Source organism: Eptesicus fuscus, chromosome 1, assembly GCF_027574615.1.
Source record: "Eptesicus fuscus isolate TK198812 chromosome 1, DD_ASM_mEF_20220401, whole genome shotgun sequence".
NCBI classification, from domain to species: Eukaryota; Metazoa; Chordata; class Mammalia; order Chiroptera; family Vespertilionidae; genus Eptesicus; species Eptesicus fuscus.
In genome coordinates, this window is record NC_072473.1 from 71,271,458 (window position 1) to 71,284,134 (window position 12,677).

Below are 12,677 nucleotides of genomic sequence, written 5' to 3' on the forward strand. Positions count from 1 at the left end.
GACTGGTGCAGCCACTGTGGAGAACAGTATGGAGTTTCCTCAGAAAACTGAAAATGGAACTCCCATTTGACCCAGTAATCCCACTCCTAGGAATATATCCAAAGAAACTAGAAACACCAATTAGAAAGGACATATGAACCCCTATGTTCATAGCAGCACAATTCACCATAGCTATGATTTGGAAACAGGCTAAATGCCCATCAACAGATGAGTGGATTAGAAAAGTATGGTAGATCTACACAATGGAATACTATGCTGCTATAAAAAAGAAGGAATTCTTACCATTTGCAGCAGCATGGATGAACCTGGAGAGCATTATGTTAAGTGAAATAAGCCAGGCTATGAAAGAAAAATACCACATGACCTCACTCATTTATGGAAAATAAAGAACATGATAACCTGATGAACAAAAGATAGATACAGAGGCAGTAAAGCGTTGAACAGACTGTGAAATTATAGCAGGAAGGCTGGGGAATATTGGGGAGGTGGGAAAAGAGATCAACCGAAGTACTTGTATGCATGCATATAAGCACAACCAATGGACACAAGACACTGGGCGGGGGGGTGGGATGAGGGCATGCGACATGGGGTAGGGGAAGCTGGGGGAAGGTCAATGGGGAAAAAAAGGATATATATGTACTACTATGTGTAATACTTTAAACAATAAAATAAAATTAAAAAATTAATGTTTAAGTTTTTATTGAACACCTGTTTTAAAGTATCTTGTATATATAACTAAGAATGGAAATACAACTTGTGTTCATTTTTTAATTGTTTTAAAATATTTTTTTATTGATTTTGTAGAGAAAGGGAGGGGGAGAGGGATAAAAACATCAATGATGAGCTCTAGCCAGTTTGGTTCATGGATAGAGCATCAGCCTGCAGATTCTGGTCAAGGGTAAATATCTTGGTTTCAGGCTCTTCCATGGCCCAGGCTCTGATTGTGACAGCTGTAGGGGGCAACCAATCGATGTGTTTCTCCCACATCGATGTTTCTCTCTGTTTTTCCCTCTTCCACTCTCTCTAAAAGATCAATGGAAAAATATCCTCAGGTGAGAATTAAAAAGAAACAAAGAGAGAGAGAGAGAGAGAGAGAGAGAGAGAGAGAGAGAGAGAGAGAGAGAGAGGAAGGGAGGGAGGGAGGGAGGGAGGGAGGGAGGGAGGGAGGAAGGAAGGAAGGAAGGAAGGAAGGAAGGAAGGAAGGAAGGAAGGAAGGAAGATCAGTGATGAGAGAGAAACATTGATCAGCTGCCTCCTGCAACCCAGGCGTTGCCCTGACCAGGAATTGAACCCTGACCTGGTTTATAGGTCGACTCTCAACCACTGGCCATGCCGGCTGGGCCGTGTGTTCATTTTTAAACCAAAGCAGACATTACTGTGCATAATTGATTTTAAAAATAGACAACCAAGTAAACAAATCTGCTTTCATGGTATTACCAAATGGCTGCATATGAGCAAGGACCATCAGGGAATGTGGACAAATAAGGTATTTAAAATTTTGAAAGAGAACAGGTAAATTAATGCCTTCACATGGTTCACAAATAAAAGTTACAAATGTAGAAAGCAACAGGAGTTACTTTTGTTACCTACAATCCAAATCCTTTAAATTTATTCAAGCTTTTAGGTACTTAGACTTATGTTGAATATTTACAATGCAATTTTTTGTAGGGACATAAGGCAAATCACTCTGAAAACAGGCAAAGGATATTTTAGGGTTTCCTAATCCAGACCAATATCTACCTCAAAAAAGGAGCCACACAATCAAAATACTATCCTTGCATAATTTCACTTACTGGGTCAGAGGGAAATATAATAGCCAGAGGTAACTTGGCACAGAACTGAATTTATCTAATATGTATTATCTTTAAATACCCCATTGTGACCTGCCAGCAGGAAGAATATAATTATTTTCTGATAAGAAAATATGACAGCATTAAATATAGCAAATGAAAGTTCATTATATCTTATCAAGTATTCTTCTAATCTTGTCATTAAAAAGCTGCTTGAAATATGCTTGTCTTTTACTTGTTTAAAGATTATAGAATGTATATATTTATTACATTCTTCTCAGGATCAGTGTGTGGCATATTAGTGATGTGACATGGAAAACTTTTAACCCCAAGAAAGCCAAACTCAAAGGCCTATGTGAGCCATGTTGATAATGGAAGCAAGTGTATATAAAAATCATGACAAGAGCTTCTACTTCCACAGATAAATGTTTTCCCTCCATTTTTCTTGTAATGAACAATACTTTCCATGCCCCCTTTTTATTAAGTGTAAGCAAGAAATACATCCATTTTTTTCTTCATTGTAAGAAAAGCAATAGCAATAAGAGTAAAATAGAAATTAACATTATGTATCAGTGTGTTGAGTTACACAATAGGGAGCAGTAGAAACTGTGATGAATGGAATGAGGGAAATTGCTATCAGCTCATTGTTTACTTGAGGGAATGTGAAAATGTAGGCCTGTGTGACCAAACTTCGTTTTTCAAGATAAGCTGGGAGCTATATTTATATATGAAATCCTCCCATTTTTAGATGTTGCCAGCTATTTAAATAATTGAACATTATGTGGAAATTTGTTTCTCAGAACACCAATTTTTTTCCTCTGTTGTAAACTAATATTAATTGAAGGAATATAAGACATCCAAAACCAGATAAGCTAATAAATGAAGCAAAAATACCCAAATGCTAAACTTGGAGATCATACCAACTATTCAAAACAAAGAAAAATTTCTATGCTAGAGTATTTGTCATGAACCAAAAATAAAATCTCTCACTGTTTTGTATGTTTTTAAATTTCATTTAAAATGATGACATTTATATACCCAAAATAATAAAACCGGATAACTAAAATTCAGAAGACTTGATTTGATTATTAAAAATCCAATTTGATTATTTGTGATTATCTTTATATAAACATGAAGCAATTAGAGAAACAGAAATAGAAAAAGAAATGGAATGAAATTAAGAGCAAAAATACAAAGAAGCTGACATTACATACTTCTTCAAGATATTGGAGATGAGAAGAGATTTTTTATTGCTTGGGTTACTATGGAGGTTAATGAAAATGTTGACCAAAAAGTCAGCACTGTAAGGATAAATGTATTCAATAAGAAAAATGGGGACACTATGGTTGACCCCCCCCCCAAGAGCCTTCCTAAAATAAGAATGGTTCTTTATCATTTTGTTGTACATTAATTCTCAGTTTATAGGATCTTGTATAATTGACTATAGTCCCCTTTTTAGCAATGAGCTATTATCTGAATTTTATAGATAAGTAAATCAAGGGCATAATCTATATTACAGAAAAAGAACTAGGAATAAATAAACTTATTCATGCAAATCTCAGTTACAAGTTCACAGAGTGAAGGGAGAAATGTTAACCAAATGCCTAGAATACAGAAAGTCAGCACTATTCATTGCTGAGACTTGAACACTATTTTAAAAATTCTATTAATGTGAAAAACTCAGGACACTTCTTATTCTCATTTGTAAAGTTTTATCTGTTAATTCATGGACAATGTTTACAGACAGAAAAACCTATTTATCTTTTTACTCTGAAAAAACAACGCACACACAAAATACCCTACCTGTTCAAAAATCTGATTGCTAAATCTAGTCAGGAAGCATACAAAAACATAATTTCCTACTGAATAATTTTTCTTGAAATAAATATTTTTGTTTTAATGCAATCACCAATAATAGTATAAATGACAATATATTTATTTGTGGGCCATATAAATTCAGATCATACAAACTGGTAACAAAATTAGGTTGCCTCCATTCTTTTTAAAAAATCGTTTGTTATTTTCCATTACAGTTGACATACATCATTATGTTAGTTTCAGGTGTACATACGCCATTGACCAGACATTACATAACTTAATAAGTGATCACCTTAATAAACCTGCATCCATCCAGTACCATACCTCATTATTAGGATATTATTAACTATATTACTTATGCTGTAGTTTACATCCCCATGACTATTCTGAAACCATCAATTTGTACTTCTTAATCCCTTCACCTTTTTCCCCATTCCCCCAACCCCCCTCCCATCTGGCAAACAATAAAAAGTTCTCTGTATATATGAGTGTGCTTCTGTTCTGCTTATTCATTTTGTTTGTAGATTCAATTGTTGATGGATATGTATTTATTGATATTTTATTGTTCATATTTTTTATCTTCTTCAAGAAGACCCTTTAAAATTTCATATAAATACTTGTTTGGTGGTGATGAATTCCTTTTGCTTTGTCTTGTCTGGAAAGCTATATGGCCATCAATTCTAAATGATAGTTTTGCAGGATAGAGTAATCCTGTTTGTAGGTCCTTGCTTTTCATTACTTTGAATATTTCTTGCCACTCCCTTCTGGCCTGCAAAGTGTCTGATGAGAAATCAGCTGACAGTCTTATGGGAGCTCCCTTGTAGGTAATTAACTGCTTTTTTTCTTGCTGCTTTTAAGATTCTCTCTTTGTCTCTAACCCTTGGCATTTTAATTATGATGTGTCTTGTGTGGGCCTCTTTGGGTTCCTCTTGTTTGGGACTCTGTGCTTTCTGGACTTCTATGTCTATTTCCTTCATCAAGTTAGGGAAGTTTTCTGTCATTATTTTTTCACATAGTTTTTCAATTTCTTTCTCTCTCTCTTCTCTTTCTGACACTCCCATGATGTATTAGTATACTTGAAGTTTTCCCAGAGGCTCCTTACACTCTATTCATAATTTTTTTATTCTTTTTCTTTTTGCTGTTCTGATTGGGTGTTTGTTTTTTTTTTTTGTTTTGTTTTTTTGTTTTGCTTCCTTATATTCCAAATTGGTGATTTGATAATCAACTTCACCTACTCTACCATTGATTTCCTGTAAAATATTCTCTATTTCAGTTAGTTTATCCTTCATTTCTGACTGGATCTTTCTTAGGCTGTTGAGGTCCTCACTAAGTTCCTTGAACATCCTTATAACCAGTGTTTTGAACTCTGTCTCCATTTTGCTTAGTTATTTTTCTGGAGTTTTGCTCTGTGTTTTCATTTGGGCCATGTCCTTTGTCTCCTCATTTTGGCCACCTCCCTGTGTTTGTTTTTACATATTAAGTAGAGCTTCTGCATCTCCCAGGCTTGGTAGCATGGCCTAATGAAGTAGGTGTCCTGTAGGGTTCAGAGGTACAGTCTCCCTAATGACCCCAGCTGGGCACTTGAAGTGTGCCTCCCATGTAGGCTGTACATCCTTCTATTGTAATTGAACCTGATTGCTGTTGGCACATCAGTGAGAGGGATTTACTCAAGTTGCAAAGACTGGTTGTGACCACTGACTACCAACCTCCGACCACCTTGGAAAACTAGTTGTACAGGGGCCCACCACACAGAGTGAGATTTACTTCAGCAAGACTCTGGTACCTACTGAGTCCACCTGCTGAGTGTGTCATTTGTGGAGGTGGTTGGGTGGTGGTGCTTTGACATGGTCTGAGGCTGTCCACTGGGTGTTCTGGTTCTGGGGCCTCCCAGGAGATGCAGGCTAAGTCAGTCACAGCTTGGTTCTGCATGGGGCCACCAGGCATAAGCTACAAATAGACCTGTAGATGACTATTACTTGTGCTAGGCTTGGAGATGAACCAAGGCTGGCTGCTGCTAGTGCCAGACTTGGGGTTACTTAGTGAGAGGTATAGGGCTTGCTGAGGCCAGATGCTGCTTGTTTGAGAGATTTTAGGAAAATATGAAGCATGATCCAAGACAGGACATTCCTGTGGTAAAGCCACTAGAAACAGCTTAGGTAGGTCCAAAAGTTGGGTAGGGTAGGGTTTCACCTGGGTGAAGCTAACAGTGTGAGCCAGGTAGATGAAGTCTCAGATATGGTGCCCATCTCCTGGCTCTGTGTGGGAAGATCCCATCAAAGGAACAATGGCTTCTGCCTGTGCTTCTGTCTAGGGAATGCTGCCCCTCAGCTCTTGCTGTAATGCCAAACAATTCAGTTCCTCCCTGTATGTCTTTAGTGCCTTTCAAGCCACTTCCCCCATGCTGGAGCTCAGAGAGAATGAGTCCTAATAAGTTGGTGTGTGGGCCCTTTAAGAGGAACTGTCTGGAACTCCAGCAGCCTAAGTCCCCCTTCTAAATCCACACTGGTTTTTATAGCCAGAAGTTTTGGAGACTTCTCTTCCTGGCACTGAAACCCTCAGTTGAAGGGCCTGGTATGTGACAGGGACCCCTTTCTCTTCAGTGGGGTCTCCACAACCAAGATATCCCTCCTGATTTTTATCCACCACACGTGGGTGTGGAACCAACCCTTCTACACCTCTTCCCCTCTTACCAGTCTTTATGTGGCTTCCTGTTTAATTTTGTAGTTGTAAGACTTCCATTCAGCTTGATTTCAGGCAATTCTGAAAGATGATTGTTCTGTAGTTCAGTTGTAATTTTAATGTTGCCTTTATTTTTATTTAAGAGACATTTGATAGAAAAGAAACAGTCTCACTATGAATACTCTTTATTAAATTCTCAAAATTAATATGGTTGAATACAAAGAATTCTTGTTCTCCCATTGAGACAACCCATTTTCATAGACTGGGAACAGGCATGGTTTGGCATGAATATAGGGTTTTAGTTTTAAGTGAAGAGGTTAAAATGCATAATGAAAAGACAATAGATTTTCTGCTTGAAAACATGAACTTACTAGTATACATTAAACATTAAACTCAGAATTCCAATTTGACCTGGTAGTATAGTGATGCCAGATTTGCTCACTATGCACTCAGATGAGCAAAACTATGTAGGTTCTTTTCTCTGTATAACTGCTCTGCTCGTCCTCATTGGCTCTGACTACACCTAGCTTTGCCTAACTCAGTACTTTGTTTCCTTGAGAAGAAGTCTTTCAGGTTGGCCTTGTCATCCACTCGTTCATTCTCCATCATGAGATTTTAATTATGTGGATGATTGTGGGATGGAATGGGGAGGCAAGGGGCAGTGTTGGCTTACTGGACCCTATGACACTAGGTTGATCCCTGCACTGGTGACTGTGAGGTATGACCAAACTTGGCTGTGATCTTTTTGCTTTGGCCCCAGCCCTTTCATCAATGCAGTGTTTTCATAGATAGTCAGTTCATTGTATCTTTATATTGTATGTACATATAAATGGAAAAGAACAATGAAGGAAATAGATATTACTAGGTAGCAAAAAACCTGCCTAACAGGATTTTTATGGAGCATATCAGAAAAACTATAGAAAGTGTAGGCACATACTAGGTCTTTAAGAAATGTTAGAAATATTAGTTCAGAGTACTCCCTTCCATAAATGAAAGGATTTTTATGTAACATAAATAGCACAAGTGTAATAAAGAACATATGAAAATATATAAACAAGACATGAAATGTCTTCACATTTATGAGCTTTTGTGCTATATTTTGTTTTAGTATGTATCTCCTGATGCAGTTGGGTAGAGGAAAGGATATTTGTGCTATTTATTTTTATTATTTGACTAGAGGCCCAGTGCATGATTGAATCATGCACATGTAGAGTCCCCTACACGCTTTCACTTTCGATCACAGGGGAGCTGGGTGCCTGTCCGCTGGTGCACCAGGCCTTTCAGAAGCCTCCGGCGCAGTGAAGGCTTCTAAAAGGCCTGGTGCCTGAGTGGACAGGCACCCAGCTCCCCCGCTTTTGATGGTCCCCAGTGGGACGTGAGCTCGCTGCCCCAGAGGCCCCTTCTGTGCCACAGCACAGCCATGGAGCAGACGCTGAGCTCGCACCACTGCTGGCGACGCGAGCTCAGTGTCCCGCTGGCCCAATCGGCTACCCCAGCCACCCCGAGTCCTGCCCCCCATGCCTCCTGGCCAATTGTGGGCATAGCGAAGGTACAGTCAATTTGCATATTTGTCTATTATTAGGTAGGATGAGTTATCCTGTCTAATTTTTACCCTTCAGTTTAACACCAGAGAAACAGAGGAACACATGCACATACGCATACTCACTCCACACAGGTAGAAAGGAATTGTAGTTGTTTTCCCCAAGTGAGTATGTTCTGAAGGTAATGAGAGTCTGGGAATGATCAGAGATAAGAGTGGGTGGACAAATGGACTCAGTCTAGCAGTACCTTTTATATGTGGGTTGAATAAATCAATGGTTATGAGACTCAGCTTTGGGAGTCATTATCAACAAATGAAACTGTATATACACTTTCAATCTTTATATACAGATATACACATGCATATATGTAATAGATAAAATTTTCATATACATTTAGAACTATTCATATATGTTAGTATATTTAATTAATATATATACAATTTTCAAACATATTTAAGACTTCATTTTTTTCCTTTTTATTGAATTTATTAAGGTGACACTGGTTAACAAAATTATATAGACTTTAGGTGCACATTCTACAACACATTATCTGTACACTGTATTATGTGTTCACTACCCCAAGTCAAGTATCTGTCAGGACTATTCATTTCATATTATCTGTCACTACAAAAATTGATACCTTTCCTTTGCAGCAAAAGTAACATACTGAGATAATCATCACCTGCTGGCCAGATCCAGAACTACATCTCTCAACATTTCTGGGAGGTTATGCAAGCATTCAGGGAGGGTGGGTCCCCTGGTCTGACCCACCAGACAAGGCTTGCTAGAAGTTTGAATAAGATAGGCAGACCTTCCTGCAGAATCAGATGCTCTCTTATTCTCTCAGCTTCTGGCAGGAAGTTCCACATCTCTCTCATGAAGAGAAAGCTGTTAGCATGAGGGTGTGTGTGTGTGTGTGTGTGTGTGTGTGTGTGTGTGTGTGTGTGGCACAATTTTTGGTCATATCCTTTTAGACATATTTGTTTTATCCAAATACTTACACATATCCATAGGAATAGTATCAATAATAACGAATTATATTGTACACATATCATGTAACCAGTTTTTTTTGTTTTTTAAATATATTTTTATTGATTTCAGAGAGGAAGGGAGAGGGAGAGAGAGAAACATCAATGATGAGAGAGAATCATTGATTGGCTGTCTCTTGCATGCCCCTTACTAGGGATCGAGCCTGCAACCCGCGCATGTGCCCTGACCAGGAATTGAACAGTGACCTCCATAGGTTGATGCTCAACCACAGCAACACCATCTGGGCATAACCATTGTGGTGTATTTTTTTTCTTTACAATTAACTGGGAATTCATTTCTAGGCCAGTAGATTGATATGAAATCAGTTTCTGGGGTTGGATCATAAGGTTTTTTTGTCCTGTTTTCACAAATTTATTTCATTTACTCCCTAAATTATAAAACTAATTTTGTTTGTAATTAATAGAAATGAGACAATAAAGATATGTATATGTGGAAACTGAAATGATCATGTATTCACCTTCTTTCTCTCTACTGAGATATTCTTTGTTAATGGCGTGGAGCACATTCTGCAGATGCTTTTCTCAAATATTTATGTACAAAATACATGCAGATGCATAATATGTATGAGAAGATGTACACATTTTTTGTATGTGTTAAAATGAGATGACAGGAAACTTTATCAAGCAATTTACCTTTTTAAGCTAAGGATAAAATTACCTGTAATTTATTTGTATGTTTATTGTTGGGGCATCTTTCATAAGTTTAATTGCATTCCTATAGCTTTCTATGAGATTTTTTTTTCATTTTCATTTATTTACATTTTTCTTGGTTCAAGAGAGTTTCTGAGATATATGTGAATAATTCCCTCTCTAAATTTTTCATACATCTTGTAATCTTTAAGTCTCATTGATTTTTATAATGAAATCAGTACAGTTCATTGTCAAAGCTTTGAAAATTGTTTATGCTGAGTTAAGGAATGAATCATGATTCTATTTTATATACTTTTTAATAATCTCCATTCAAAGTAGAATTTGTTCATTTTGCCAAATGAATATTTTTCTTTGGAAAATAAAATTAAAATTGGAGGTCGGTGCCATCTGGTGACCGAATCCAGAATTGCAGCTTTGCACCACCTTTAGCAAGATGTTTAGGAAGGAGTGCAACAGGGAAAGAAAGAGGGCTTCCCTTGTGGAAAACCACCAAAGGAAACCTTCTAGGCCTTATCTAACAAAAGAAGTATTAAGTGGTGATGCAGACAGAACCCATGGATATAAATCCTGTGACAGGAAGTTTCATTTGGCCCTTCTCTCAAAACAAAGGCATGTGTGTAGTTATAAATATAAATGGTTTGTAACCTTTTTATTTTACAACTAGAGGCCCAAAGCACAAAATTCATGCAAGAGTAGGCCTTCACAGCCCCAGCTTCATCCAGAGTACAGATGGTCATTTCACTGTTTGGCCTTTCAGTAGATTTGCATATTACGCTTTTATTATTATCAATATAGTTATCATCTTTTAATGTACAGAGTTATATGCTAACATAATTAGTTTGGTAAATAGAAATATAATTAGGTTTATCTTATGTTGTCATAATTCTGTCTTAGTTATTATGCAATTAAAAATCAGTGTAGCTGTGGCCCGGTTCCATTGGTTGGGCGTCATCTGGTGCACCAGGAGGCTGCCAGGGTTCTCTTTCTGGTCAAGGGCACATGCCTGAGTTGTGGTCTAGATCCAAGGTTGGGGACATGTAGGAGGCAGCAGATCAATGTTTCTCTCTCACATTGGTATTTTATCTCTCTCTTCATATCCCTTCCTTTCTAAAAATGAATAAACTATGATTTAAAAAAATCAGTGTACATGTTCCCCCAAGCCCCTGGAAAAACTATGAGACATACATTTATAAGATAAATTATTTTGTATCTCTTCTCTTCAATTTATATTTCCCACCTCAACATAACCACTGAATATATTTGTTAATATTCTCTAGGTAGGTTTGTTTATATTTTAAATATTGATATATGTATACTTATGAAAATATATATTCTTCAAAATTAGATCATGTTGTATATAATGTTCTGTATCTTATTTATATAATTACTAGAGGCCTGGTGCATGAAATTCATGCACTGGGGAGGGGGGTGTTCCTCAGCCTGGCCTGCAACCTCTCCGAACTGGGACCCCTCGGGGGATGTCCGACTGCTGATTTAGGGATCGGGCCTAAACCAGCAGTTGGACATCCCTCTCACAATCTGGGACCACTGGCTCCTAACCACTTGCCTGCCTGATCTCCCCTAACTGCCTCTGCTTGCTGGCCTGATCACCCCCAACTGCCCTCCTCTGCCATCCTGATTGCTCCCTAACTGCACTCCCCTACTGGCCTGATCACCCCCTAACTGCTTGCTCCCCCATGCCGGCCTGATCGTGCCCCTAGCTGCTTGTTCCCCCATGCCAGCCTGATGTCGCCCCTAACTGCTTGCTCCCCTGCTGGCCTGATCACCCCTAACCGCCTCTGCCTTGGCCCCTACCACTGTGGCTTTGTCCAGAAGGAAGTCGGAAGAGAAACCAAGATGGCGGCATAGGTAAACACCTGAACTTGCTGCCTTGCACAACCACTTCAAAACTACAACTAAAAGACAAAACGGACATCATCCAGAACCACAGGAAGGCTGGCTGAGTGGAAATTCTACAACTAGAAGGAAAGAGAAAAGCACACTGAGACTCAGAGGAGATGTGGAAGTAAAGTGCTAAGGTACAGAGGCGCGCACATGGAAAGGGCTGGCAACTGAGGACGTGGTTGTCTTTTTCAATTGGGAGGGAGATACAAGCTCCCGAATGCTCTGAACTCTAGTTCCGGGCGAGACTCTGGTGACCCAGACTCATACGGGGAGAAACTGGACTGTCTGGCTTTGGGCGGAACTTGAGGGGGGCTTTCTCTCAGAGGTGCTTGCAGTGATTACCGTGGGACACTGAGACCCAGGGGCCTCTTAGGGCAGGGCTGATGATCAGTCATTGATGTTTGCTCTGCCCTGTTAATTCCCTGAGACCCTGCCCCACCCAATTTACAACCCCACCCCAGCTGTGAGCAGAGGCTTTTACATATGAATGGCCTGGCCCTTTGCAATCTAAAATTACCTAAAAAACTGCAGCTGGGTCAGAAAGCCCCAGAACTTCCAAAAGAAAGCCCAAGGCTCCACAGCAGCTTGCATTGCTTCACAGCTGGGCTTCTTCTGGGAACCTCCAAACCTCAAACAAAGAAGAGGAATCTACAGATCTCTCCATAGCTCCTGCTGGGTGGCCTCAGGCAAAGTCTAAATTTGCACCTCCTTGGAGATCCAAGAGCCAGTGTACCCAGTGGTCAGAGTGGGACCATCCAGATTACAACTCCTCAAATCCATAAGGGCACACTCAAGGGGCAGACTCAGTGAGCACCAAAGCCCCACTGAAGCAAGTTTTGCCGCTTAAGGGTGTCTCCAACACAGAAGTTCTCCCATCGTAGACACAGCTGGTCCTCACAGACAATTGGCCTGGAGGTCAATTCCTCCCAGTGATACCAACAACAATCAAGGCTTAACTACAACAAGACTGTGCACACAGTCCACAAAGGGGTGCACCAAGAGTGTCCACCTCAGGTAATTAGGGAGGCTGAGCCACTGGGCTCTATAGGACACCTAGCACACAAAGCCACTCTATCAACTCAGGGAAGCAGCCAAAGTGTGGAGACAAAGAAACAGGTCACAAATGACAGAAATGGAGGAAAGCAAAGTACTGGATATAGAGTTCAAAACCACAGTTATAAGGTTACTCAAGAATCTTCTAGAAACCGCTGATAAAGTTAGTGAGACCCTCAAGGATATGAAAA